The sequence below is a fragment of the Rhinolophus sinicus genome, chromosome 1 (assembly GCF_057876585.1).
Source record: "Rhinolophus sinicus isolate RSI-liver-muscle chromosome 1, RSI-T2T, whole genome shotgun sequence".
Classification (NCBI taxonomy): Eukaryota; Metazoa; Chordata; class Mammalia; order Chiroptera; family Rhinolophidae; genus Rhinolophus; species Rhinolophus sinicus.
The window spans coordinates 60,171,871-60,186,071 of NC_142501.1; the positions used below are offsets into that span (position 1 = coordinate 60,171,871).

The following is a 14,201-nucleotide window of genomic DNA, read 5'->3' on the forward strand; positions in this document are numbered from 1 at the left end:
TTTTTAAAACCAGGAGAAATGATGGGTTTTAATGGCAGTAAAAAAAAATAGTAAAGCTCGTTAAAACACCTATGTTGGTATTATTGGCTATAACAATAGGTAGAAACTAAACACTTGATCACATTACAAAATAACATACCCCTGTTATTTGTGTGTGAGTATGTGTGTGTGTGTGTGTACACACGTGCACACATATGCACACATGGTGGTGGTGTGTGCGTGTTGGAAAGGGGAGGTGAGAAGTTACCAGTTTTAACTAGGAGCATGTCATGGTCTGAGTTTATATTAACTATATGATTTAGGCAAAGATACTGAGGCTTTATTCAAGTAGAGAGATTGGATGCTGGGATAGCAATTGGGAAGATACCAAATTTATTAAAATTAAGTGGTGCCTGTGGGAAAGAAGGAAAAGAAATAGGTTTGAGTCCTTGTGGAATAGGATCTACTAGGATTGGCAACTTTGATTTGATAGCAGTGAGGGGGAGAAGGTGTTGCTGGCTCTGAGACTTCCAGCCGAGTCACTGGCAGAATGTTGGTTCATTTAATAGGAAGCTGTGAGGCCACAGTGCATATGGAGGGTGATGGCAGGGAGCTAAGAGAAAGCAAAGGTTCCAGGCTAGAGGATATATTTAAAGAATTCTCTTTCTGAACATGGTTCCTGTATTGGCTGAATATAGTAAGATTTTCTATCGACTGGATAACAGTCGAAGAAGAAAGGGTCTTAAATGTTCCATGTACTCAAATCACTTCTAATAATTATATTCTATTCGTGAGCCACTGTCGTCAACAAAAAAGGGGGAAATCTGTTGAAATGGTAGAATACTTTGCTCCCATTCTATTTTCCTATGATCATAAAAGAATTCTTCCATGAAAACAAATGTAACAAGACTTTTTTTTCTTTTATGCTTATCAAGGTTAAAAAAAAAGTCCTTTTTACATTATAACTCTAAGGGTTAACTAAATCAGGGAATAAACTTGGAATGCTTTCTCCTGTATATGCCAACTTATAGCTCCATTATAATTCTAGAATTCATAAAATAATATGTTCACAGTCAGTTTTGCTAAATGAATGCTAAGATTATGGTGCTTTCTCCAGGAAATGAATATGGAAAAAATGTTATCCCGATGAGAAAAGCAATGCATTAGAAGAATCCCACTGTATTTGTGAGGAATTTTATCTTTGTGTCTTCTGACTAGTTTACTGCCTTTTCTCACCCAAAATATACACCTGAAATTTCTGCCCTGTGGAATTTTTTTGCACTTTTTATTCAGATGAAAAATTTGGGTTTTCCACATTAATTCCGTTCTCACTCCTTCTTCATAATGCAGAAAACATCACAATCTTACAAGGGAAATGTGCAAATGCTGCCTGGAACTTGGGAATAATACTACAAACAAATTCATTGCCAAGAACTTATTGTCGTGTTTCAAATGCAGAATTAGTAACCTGTTCCAAGAGCACACATGCTATTCATCAAGGTTCTCCCCTGAGACTTTATTCCCTCTCTCTCCTGTGTACCCGCATTTTTGAAGAATTTTGGAAGTTGGAATATAAAAAAGAGAAAAAAAACACAAACTCACATTATCATATTTTTTGGAATTGCTCTTGAGAATTTGTAACCTTGGCAAAGGTTAGTCACCTTCAGATCTTTTCTCCCCAGGGCTCTTGATAAACAAGCCATTTCTGCATTCGGCTTTTCTTTTTTTAAAGGTTTATGTAGCAAACAAGACTGTTTGTATTTATTTCACGTCCCACAGAACTCAGTTTTTTAACGTTAATAACATGATTTCTCTGTGATTTAACTAAGGTATATTCCTTGTAAAAAAAATGAGCTAAACTGTAAAGTTTTACTGTGATTGCACAGGTGTCAAAAGTTGCATAATAAAGTCAGTTAGTTGTATTTGCTATTTTTTTTCAGCTTCAGCAAACACTAATTTCAAATTAAATAATTTTGAATTTTTGGTAGATGTGCTAAAAATGTATATTTAAGATGTTAAAATAACAGTAGGATAAATATTTTATGTGAAGAAAAATAAATTCTACGTATAGAAAACAAATATTTAATTTATAATTAGAGCTCTTTAAACTTTTCTAACAGGCTCTGTAAAGTTAATATACCATGGTTTCCATCACGTGGATAGTAAGTTTTAAGGGTTTAGTATTGTAATAACAATAAGCAAAATCAGTCCCAACTTTTCTATATAAAATGTATCAAATAAACAAATAAATTTCTGGGCTATTTTAAAAAACAATAAGCAAAGTGAAATAAGTCAGACTGAGAAAGACAAATACCATATGATCTCACTTATATGTAGAATCTAAAGAACAGAATAAATGAGCAAAAAAAACAGAAATAGACTCAGAGATATAGGGAAAAAAACAGAAAACACTGGATGATTGCTAGATGGTATGGGGGTAGTGATGGAAGAGAGGTGAAGGGATTAGAAAGTACAAATTGGCCGTCACAATACAGTCACAGGGATATGAAATACAGTACGGGGAATATAATCAATAATGTTGTAAAGATTCTGTAGGGTGCCAGGTGGGTACTGGACTCATCAGGGGGATCACTTCATAGACTGTGTAGATACCTGACCGATGTGCTATACACCTGAACCTGAAGTAGAATAATATTGAATGTCAACTATAATTAAATATACATATAGTCATGAGATGTGACGTACAGCATATCCTAAGGGCTATATACGATGTCAGAGGCATACTAGATTGGGGGGGGGGGGGTTATCACTTTGTGTAAATGTCTATTACATTGCTTTGTACACCTGAAACTAATAAAAGAAAAACTAATAAGCAAAACATACAAAATAAGTAAAAAATATATTGTTGACGTTCCTGCATTCTAATTTTTATAGATCTTATGTTGTCATTACTTTCTTGATAATATAATTTTTATATAAGCAAGCTTAGACATATCTTTGTGTTTCTCTTTTAACTTTAGAACTTTTATGATAATACTAAGAAATTAATTATACATATAAGAGCTTTTTAAATTTGCGCTCTTGTAATTAATAACATGTTTACTTAATAAAGTTAATAATCATTTATTTGCATAACATATAGTCTTATTGTCATATTTACATTATATCAAAGTAGTTGATCAAGCAAACAACTTCACTGAGATTTTATTCCTCCACTTTTTTTGGAAAAGAAACTCCTTTGAGGTGTCTCTACAGAGTACAAAATGGAGTTATATTTAGTCGATTAATCACCTAAATTATATCAGCTAATTTTACCCCACATAAATGTATTGAACACTTGCTAGCTACTAAGCATTTTGCTGTGTTGGGACAAAGATATTTGAAAAGTTCTCAGTAAAGGTGTTGTCTGTTTTTGATTGTCAGATGTGTTATATAATTGTGCAATCCATAGCACGATTTGTTCAGTGTACGAGTATTATTACAATCTCAGTGTATGTTTAATTTTGTACTAGGCAAAATTTCCTGATGTTTTTATTTTATTTTATTTTATTTTTTGAACTAAAGTTTTTAATAGAAGAGACAGAAAAATACTACATCTTATTTTGTAAAAATGTTTGCTTTATTTGCTTAAATTAGATGAAGTGTCCAGAGATTATTTATGATATTACATATGATATTATTGTAACTGTTATATACATTTAGATATGCAGCTTATTAAAATCTTTGGGAAGCATATTTTACAACTATTGCTTAATGCTAAATATTGGCATCTTTCACATGAAAAATCAGATTCCCCTCACCCACTGACCACAGAAAGGCTGGACTGCTGTTCAGTGGACCTTGGATCCAGACAAACTAGAATTGGAATTCAGGACCCAATATCTAGGCATCAGCTACCTGACCTTACATAAGTAATCAAAACTCTGAGCTTTTAGTATCCTCATGCTTAATATGTAGCATAATGTCTATCTTATATGGTTTAGAGAATGATCATGGATGTAAGTTGTTTGGTAAAATACCTACCTATACTATGAGAAATCCTCAATAAACAATAGCTCTTTATTTCTCTAAAGGTTACTGTAATTTCTTCAAAAACAAAAATGGCAACACTGACCTACCATCAGATTCACCATCACTCTTAGGGAGGACTGTTGTGATAGGAGCATGCATTTACAGAATGACTGGCCGAGTTAGGAGTGACATGTGTGATTAAGAGGCAAAATGAAACTATTAATGAATGACTCTCAAGGGATTCAGCACATGACCTTGACCCCTTTATTATTGTTTATGATTTACTGAGTTATCTAGTCTGAGAAATGGTGAAGATTTACCGACACATTCTGTACATATTATAGTACTATACTTGATATTAAATCATGTGATTGTACATACACTTGAAAATGTGACTATATCAACATCAGAGAAAGAGAATCAGAAGATTACATTTAGCAGTTCGGATTGCCAGACTTGCTCACCTTCTTTGACCCAGAATATAATTTAAGCCAAGTTAAATTTAACTGTGAAAAGTATGAACTAATTGTGCATGTCAAAGTTAAGTTCAAGAAGAGAGAGAGCTACCTTTCCCCTATTTGAGAAACGAAAGAGGGAAGGGCAAAGCAGAGAGTCTCTTGAGATATGTATGCAAAGTTGCTTCTGGCTAAAAGTTAATGATCAGTTGCCTCTGTTTTCAGCTCTAAGCCCTGAGAAAAGTGTCAAATTCATGTTCTTTATCTATTCAGGTAATTTTTAAATTATACAAATTATAGCCATGTTAAGCTATACTGTAGATTATAGACTTTTTTTTTCAGTCCTTTAATATCAGTGTTAGATTTCATGTTCTAAGCTAACAAAAGAATAATAAAAAACTCTATAAATGTTGGCTGACAAAAAATATTTTGCTTTTGAGTTGTACTGAGTTAAAGCTAATGAAGGATTCTATGCTTGTATTAGGGAAACAATTTTTAAATGTTTTTTTATGAAACTATTGTCATTCTTAAACCTCTTGGCTAACAGATGTATTAATCACAATTTAAAATAATATAGTACATTATATAGTCTGCCAAGTCTTCATTAGTCAGGATAATTTTAAATTTTGCCTAACTTTGAAATTTTGAAAATAGCACTGAATCTTGAATCACTAAAATTTCATTTTTACTTGATATTATATGACAATATAAAAAGTAATCTTAGTTTTCTTTTTCTGAATCATAATAATTTATAAATATCTATGTGTACTTTGCTGAAAAAATTGTAAAAGTAAATTGGGCTTTATTATGGGGGTTAGGCAACTTATTCCCCAAACATTTGGGATTGTATTATGGCAAGATACATAGTTATATTTCAGGTGATGCCATAATTTAGATGTAATTAAAGACATTGCTTACTAAATTTTTCCGTTTTCAAAGTTGGTTTCTAAAAATAAGAGTATCTGCTTTATACAGAGTAATCATATTCTGCGTCAAGTTCCCAACATAAAGAGATACATTGCTTAAACCACCGAAGCCATCAATTAGATGAATTCATATAGAGAATTTCAGTTCTTTCTAGAGTATCTGGTTATTGTTATCTTTATTCAGCAGGTATCCAAGGCCAGGGAAACTTGTTTTGGTTGTATTTAGACTCAAGTGATAAAGACAAGCAAGCATCAAAAACTAAATGTTACTGTGGTTAGATATGCAGTTTTCCATTTATATTTCTCTTGAACTGAAATTAAATGTCAGACAATGATTGATGCTTATATAATTGAAATGTGGAGCTAGCAGGAACCTTGAAGAACATCACATTTTACAGATGAGGAACTGAGTCTAGAGAGGGCAAGTAACAACAGCTACTGGGAGTGCTGGGACTAGAATTAAAGTCTCTATTTACCAGCTGACAAATAGAATTAATGGTTTATTAGTCAATGTTTATGCTGGTTTTGAAAGGGAAATCATATTTTATCCCTTACTACATTTCCATTTGGAGGTGTAGCAAAATAAGCACTGGCATTTAAGGTGTAGTTGTGGAGTGATATTTTCCAGATTCATCCTTGGCACTGCTAAAATTTAAACATATTAATTTATTATAGTTTATTTAATCTAGTCCTTCTGTCTGTATATAGATTTGCTTATATATTTATGTTCTCAAAGTTAGAGAAGAGAATACTGCCAGTTTTTGTTTTCATACACACTAAATCCATGCTGACAGATTCATAATTTATAAGTTAAACGTTTAGGTGGCTGAAGTTTCACTAATTAAGGAAATTTAAAATATGAGTCAAATCAAAGTATACAAATAAATATGAAGTGTCTTCATTTAAAGTTTGAAGCTATCTGCATACAGTCTAAATCTAAAACAATTATTTAACTTAACGATGATTACAAAATTAAGTTTGAGACCCTGTCTATTAAGACAATGGCTTTTTAAGTTCAATATGTATAGATTTCTTATCATGTTTTTAGTAGACTCTTCACGTCATCTTTTATTATTAGATACTTACATTCAGAACCTGGCTTACGCATGTTACTATGTAGGTGCTATTCACTCCATTGGATAGTCACCTACTTCAGTTTTCTATTGATTATGCAAATCAGCTTACCATCAAAGAGTTTGCCTCTCCTCCTTTAGCCTATTATCAGATATATTCCATGAATTGCTAAAAAGTTCACCAAGGGTCTCTGTCAGTTACCCTTAGATATCTCTCTCTCACACACACACACACACACACATGCACACACACACACACATTCGTATACAAACACACAAGGTCTATCCAAAAAGGAGGGAGACTGAGAGTACCAGTATTTTCAATGTTGTAAATGTGTCGGCAAACGGAGCTCAAAATCCCAGCATCACAGTTAAGTTGCTTTGTTGACATGGGGAAATCACATAACCTATAAGAGCCTCTGTTAAGTGTGCGATGACTAGGAGTTATAACAATAGTAGTTAGTATGAGAATCACGGGAACATATATAAAACTTTACCTTGTAGACTATACATCCTTATAGAGCCCTTCCTTGGGCTGTCATAACAAAGAACCACAAACTAGGTGGCTTAAAACAATAAAAATTTATTCTCTCTCAGTTCTGGAGACTGGAAGTTTGAAATTGAAGTGTCAGCTGGGCTGTGCTTTCTTGGAAGCTTCTGGGAGAGGACCCTTCCTTTCCTCTTCTACCTTCTGCTAGCCGAAGTTTGTGGTAGCGTAACTCCAATCTATGCCTCCATCTTTAGGCGACATTCTCCCTGTGTTTCTGGATCTCTACATGGCCATCTTCTTATAAGGACACCTGTTATATTGGATTAGGAGTCCACCCTACTCGAGCATGATCTGATCTTAACAAATCACATTACCAATTTACAAATTAGGTCACATTCTGAGGTATTGGAAGTTAGGATTTAAATATATATTTTTTGAGGGACACAATTCAACATAATAGTCTGCCTCCTGACCCATCCCAAACTCAAGTTCTCCCCATGCAAAAAATATGTGAACCCAATCCCAACATTTCCCAAAGTCTTAAGAATTCCAACATTGATTCTAAGTCCAAATTCTTAGTCAGTTTTGGGTGACACTTGGGGTATGGCCCATCCAGTGGCAAAATTCCACTCCATCTATGGCCTTGCAGCCTAGCAAACAAGTCATCTGCTTCCAAGATATGACAATGGGACAGATATGGAATAGCCATCCTATTTCCAAAAGGGAGAAATTGGAAGGAAAAAAGGGTCACTGAGCTAAAGCGAGTTTGCAGCTTAGCAAATTCCCTTAGGTTTAAGGCTGGAAAACAGTTCTCTGTGGCCAATGCCCTCCCTCTCTGTTCTTGCTGGGGTGGTCTCACACTCTCAGCCCTGGCAGCGGCTAGAGCTGAGGAAGTAGCTCCACCCTCTGGGACTGAAGAGGTCGTTATCCGAGGTCTCTGCACCTGTGCTTCTCCCTGCAGTCACTCTTTCTTCATTTCATCCTGTCTCTGTTTCTTTCAATCAAGGCAGGCAGTGTTTGTGTTGGTATAACTTTTTTTTTTTTTTTTTAAAGCCTTTTCCACTTCTTATGCAATTCATGGTATCCAAGCCATCAGACCAAAGGGTTTGCCACAGAGCTTTCCTGGATACTTGCATCTCTCTCCCTCACTTCTGCTGAGATAGATGATTGGACCCACGAGTCACACACCGAATCCTTTTAGCAAATGGTTGTTCTTGACCCTGTTTTTAGAGCACACTGTCTGTATAGGCTGAAAATTTTCTAAATCATCCAGTTCTGGTTCCTTTTTGCTTAGCAATATCTACTTCAATTTATGTCTTTCATCTCCCATTTTCTTATACACAGCAAGGAGAAACCACGCTAGACCTTCCACGTTTTGTTGGAAATTTCCCAGCTAAATATCCATGTTCATCACTTACAACTTCTACTTCTACCCAGAACACAATCAGCCAAGTTCTCTGCAACTTTATAAGAAGGATCATTCTTCCTTCAGTGACCAATAGCATGTTCCTTATTTCCATCTGAGACCTCTTCAGAAGTGTCTTTTAATGTTCATATTTCTAACAACGTTCTGTTCAAGACAATCTAGGCTTTTACAATTAAGCTCCTCAAACTTCTTCCAGCTTCTACCCATTACCAAATTCCAAAGCCACTTCCACAGTTTTAGGTACTTATTACAGCATTATCTCCATGTTACAGTACCAAAATCTGTATCAGTCAGGGTTCTCCAGAGGAGGAAAAATAAGATTAATTTTAAGGACTTGGCTCATTCGATTATGGGGGCTGACAAGTATGAAATCTGTAGGGCAAGCAGGCAGGCTGGAAATTCATGTAAGAGTTGATGTTGCAGTCTGGAGACCAAGTGCGTAAGACCAGCCAGCAGGCTAGAAAATCAGGCAGGATTTCTGTTACAGTGTTGAGGCAGAATTCTTTCTTCTCTGAGAAACCTCAGTTTTTGCTCTTAAGGCTTTCAGCTGATTTCAGGAGGTCCACCTACATGGTGGAGGGTAATTTTCTTTACTTAAAGTCAGTTCACTGTAAATGTTAATTGCATCTACAAAATACCTTTACAGAAATATCTAGATCAGTGTTTGACCAGACAACTGGGCACCAGAGCCGAGCCAAGGTGATACATATAATTAACCATCACTGGTGGGATGTGTAGAAGAGAGGATATGGAGAAGCGGTTCATATTTTTCTGCAGTGTTTCTTTCTTCCTGTCATTTCTTTTCTTTCTTTCTTTTTTCAGATAAAAGAGAATTGACTGAGAATTTGGAAAATTTCTAGGGAAAACTAATATTTCTGCTTTTTATAGTTTGTCTCCTCAACTTTTCTTCCTTCTTCTATGACTCAGAGGCTCTTGGAGACTTGACTTCATATACTGGAGACCTAAATCCATGGGTCATACATTTCTCTGTTTCCCACTTAACCAGATAGTTCTGTTAAAATAACTTTAACATCATAACTATTCTTTGCATAGCTTTTTATTGTTTACAGTGTGCCTCTATATCGATTTCCTTTTGGGCTTGCCAGGCACACTGCAACCTCAAGGACTGCGTATGTTCTGCCACCTACCAGGAGCTCTTCCTCCAGACATCCTTTTTTTTTGTACTCACACCTTTCTAGATATTTGTTTAAATGTCGCTTTCTCAGTGAGGCTTTCTCTGTAAAGCGTTCTCTGACCAACCAGGTTTAAAATAGCACCATCTTACCTCCAGCTCTCACGATCTCCCTTTTCGGTTTTATTTTACTCCATAGTGGTTGTCATCATGGGAAATACTTTGCATTTTCACTTATTTGTTTCTTTTCTGCCTTCTCTTCTTTACTAGAATGTAAGTAAGCGCTGTGAGACCAGGAATTTTAGTCTGTTTTGTTTATTACTTATTCCCAATGCCGAGAATAGTGCCATGCCCATAGTGTTTACATAATATAGTTATTGATTAAATAATTAAATCTTATTTTAGTTACATAAGTACTAATGATTTATAGACATAGATAGAGACCCATACTTTTCTCCTCTCTATTGCTGCCCTTCTCTCCCTCTCTGTTCCTGTAATTTAAGGATCATTATTGTCATACATGGTTTTATACTATTACTATAGATGCTTGCTTTCACATAATATTTTTTAAAGTTTTATAAGTTATCACACTGTATATATTGGTATACCGAATTAGTCCTTTTGCCACATACTTTATTTGAGATGGCTAAAACAGATAGCTTTAGCACATTCAGTTTAACTCTGTATATTTCATTCTATGAATATAGAATGGAATACAATACTTCCATTGGAATACAAACTTTAATTATCTATTTTGTTATTGTTATACAGTTAAATTTTTCTAATTTTTTAAAACTCTTGTGTCTATGCTGCTACAATCATTTTTTATTAAATATATTGGGATAATGTTGGTTAGTAAAATTATTAAGGTTTCAAGTATATGTTTCTATAATACATCATCTATATATCGCATTGTGTGTCCACCATCCACAGTCAGTTCTCCTTCCATCACCATATATTTGATGCCCTTTTCCCTCTTCTACCACCCCACACCCCCTGTACCCTCTGGTAACCACTAAACTGTTGTCTGTGTCTATGAGTTTTGTTTCTTTATTTGTTTGTCTTGTTCCTTTGTTACTTTCAGTTTTATATCCCACATGTGAGTGAAGTCATATGATTCTTGACTTTTTCCTGTCTGACTTAATTTGCGTAGCACGATAATCTCAAGAACCATCCATGTTGTCATAAATGGCAGTATTTCATCTTTTTTTTTTTTTTTACATGTTTTCCGTGTACATCTGGGAGAGAAACTGCTGGTTGTAATATATGCACAGCTTCAACAAGGTGATTTTTGAAGTGTAGGAGAGTTCCCACTGCTCCACATCCTATGCTTGTTTGGAAGCTAAAGAAATGTAGGTTTTAAACCATGGTTTGTTTAGGTTTTGTTGCTATTGGCTCCAGTGTAAAATAAAAAAAAATAGTGTTGTCCCAGGTGGTGATGGGAAATAGTTTTATTTTTCCTTCTCCTCTCAGGAGGGATTGAAGGTATGGAAGGCAGGCCCAGACCAGCACCTGGCCTGTATCAGTGAGCCAGATTCTTGTGCCCCATCTTACTTGGACCACTCTGTCCTCTCCGTTATTCAGAACATGAACTTCTCTGCTTCACGGACGTCTTCTGGTTCCAGATTCCAGCAGACTCATTGTTTTACCACACTGTGGAGATTTTTGTTGTTGTTGTTATCATTTTGGTTAGTTATTTAATTTGGCTTTCTCTTTTCAGATTTTGCTTTTCATCATCTTGCAGCAGAGGGGATATATATATATATATATATATATATATATATATATCCAAATACAAATTTAGATCTGCTTTGCATTCTAATTGGATCGGTTGCAAACATGGCGTTATTATATAAAAATTAAAGAAACTTACTTGTGTTCTTACCTAGATGGAAGGCTGTGCCAATCTCTGTACCAATATTGTTCTGCAAGGGTGCTTTATAGTAGGCCAAGGACTTTAATTCAAATGTGGTTTTGGATCTAGTCAGCGATTTGAACTACAGCTTTAATAAAACCATGGAATTCTGTACTATGAAGCATAAAATATTTGACTATGACTAGGGATATTTTGTAGGCAGGAAGATTTCATTTCTGTCACCTCTATCATAAAATAACTTACAAGGCTCTTATACAATTTAGAATCTTTAGCAGTATAATATGCATGTCAGGATGATTTTGCTCCATAACACTCCATCTATAATGAAGCTAACCATTATTTAGAGAATTTTTGGCATTTTATATGTGGGTATAGAAGAACATCTACCAAAAATGATGAGTTAGTTTTAGCATAATTAATATGGAGTTGTTCTTTCTGATAGTAATTGGTTCAGTTGTTGCTTGAGGCTAGATCTGAAATATACTAGTAAGACCATGTCTTCTACATAGACAAAATAAATATTGAAGATGAGAATTCCATGATGTTGAACAAAATTAAACCTAACTCAGTGAGGTGATTCACTGTGTTACTTATAGACTAGACAAGTTGCCAGTGAATATGTTTTTTTTTTTGTCCAATGGTAATCCTTATCATATTTAATTTTTTTAGCTATAAAACATTTACATTAACATTTAATTAATATGTTTTCTTCTCTTTGCTCTAGGTTAATATCATAGACATAGTAAATAACTGTCTCATATAAGCTAGGAGGGCATCCACAACAATGAAGAAAATAACACAGTATCCATTTCTTATCCATAACACAAATTTAATATTGGAGACATTTTATAAGGATGAAACTATGTGTTTCATTTTGTGTATCAGTTTTTTCGAGTGACTTCAGTCTCTGTTGGACTTTATTGTAATGTTTTCTGGGGCATCATTGGTTGTCTAAAAGAAAGAGTCAATTTTATTTGTTAGTTCTCCAAGTATGTCAGCATCTCTCTTACCAGGAACCTTTGCAAAAAATATTCTTAGATCATTTTTGTCTTTTCTTTTCACTTGATTAAATCATACTCTTCATTCAAAACTCAACCAAAATATATTTATGATCTCCTCAGGCTGGTTTAATTGTACTTGCTAATACAGTAGTTATTACTATAGACAGATTTTCTCATCTAGAGTTTGATGAGAAAATTGCACCTCAATGCCATACGTTTTAGAATGGATTGAATTAATTTACCTCATATGCATCGAAGTGCATAATATTTATGTATCATCATTGGGAAAACAGAGAGTAATCATTCAAATCACTTTCTGTGTTTGATGGTTTAGATAACTCCAGTTGAGAAAAGCTACCACAGAGTATTATAATCTCCCCCCTTATTTGTTGTTATCTCCCACAGAATTTTATATTCTGGGAAGTCACGGACTGCATCTTGTTCTATCATTGTACTCCTAATTCTTACACATTGAACTCCTTCTGTGTAGGAGTTCTTTGATAAATATTTGTGAAAGGATCGAAGAAGGAAGCTTCTTCTAGCAGAACTTCGATGGTAGACCTTTTTGAGGTGACCAGTAACTCATATCACAATGTCCATGAGGGATATGGGAGCCCAGATCACATGTGAACTAGTGTTACTATTTGGGAGGTCCAGCAGGTGAAGAAGAGTGGGGCTAATCTGCAGTTACAATTGTCTCAGGGAGTGGTTGGACTGATCTTCTGCTCTAAGGTCATTTTATACATAACTGAGCTAGTGTGGGACAGCAAGGGCAAAGATGGGACAAGGCCGCATGTCTCTCACTATCCAGCAGGCTAGCTTGGGTTATTTACTGGGTAGTAATGACAAGGGTCCCAAGAATAGGAAGAGAGCAGGGGCTCACATGCACAGATGGTTTTCAAGTATCTACTTCTTTTCATATTTGCTTTTGTTATGAACTGATTGGACTGATTGTGTATGTCCCCCCCCTCCCCAAATTCATGTGTTGAAGTCCTGCGCCCCAATGTAGTAGTATTTGGAGATGGGGCCCTTGAGAGATAATTAGATTATGAGGGTAGGGCCCTGATCTGATGGAATTATTGCCCTTGTAACAAGAGACACCAGAGAGCTTGGTCTCTCAGTCTGCACGCATGCACAAGATAAGGCCATGGGAACACTCAGTGAGAAGGTGGCTTTCTATAAGCTAGGAAGAAAGTTTTCACCAGAACCCGACCATGTTGGCACCCTAATCTCAGACTTCCAGCCTCCAGAAATGTGAGACAATAAATTTCTGTTGTTTAAGCCACCAAGTCAATGATATTTTGTTGTGGCAGCCCACACAAACAAATAACACACAGCACGTCTCAGGGCCAAGCCTAGAGCAAATGTGAAAAGGAACTATTAGAAAGATGGGTACAAGGAAGGGAATAATTTGTGGCCACTTTTGCAATCTACCATAATTGCGTCATATTTTTTGAATAAATATGATTTATTGTGACATACTTAAAATTGTATAGGTATCACAAATTAATAAATTAGGCTTCTTTTGATATAAAACATTACAAAAGAAAGCTAACCCTTTAGAAAAAAATGACCTGGAGTCAGACATTCTGATGTTATTCAGGGCTCACACCATGCACTTAATTATTAAGTGTACTTCAGTGCTCTCATGTTTTACTAGCTTTGCAGGCTATGTCATATTTCCCAGTGGATATATTCATGAGGCCAAATGACAATGCAGGCTAAATATTCATTAAATTTGCCTTCATATAATCTGTTCAAAATTTAAAATTTCTATTATTTCATTGTCAATTGACCTTCAGGCAAATTGTCAAGAAATTTATGAGGGTAGCAGCATGAATATGTGTTCCGAAGTGTCTCTTGGGTAAAAT

At 35.1% G+C, this 14,201-nt stretch overlaps 1 protein-coding gene across 3 annotated transcripts in view; it reads left to right on the forward strand.

Moving 5' to 3' along the window:
• SLC16A7 (solute carrier family 16 member 7) overlaps nt 1–14,201 on the forward strand; it is a 156,331-nt gene that overhangs the window by 55,057 nt on the left and 87,073 nt on the right. Inside the window, exon 1 of one of the 3 annotated variants that reach the window (XM_019742387.3) lies at nt 4,539–4,679. The exons of the other annotated variants lie outside the window; for them this stretch is intronic. The gene's annotated coding sequence lies outside the window, so the exon portion shown is untranslated. Of the gene's footprint in view, nt 1–4,538; nt 4,680–14,201 lie in introns of those variants that run through there. 3 annotated transcript variants of the gene reach the window in all.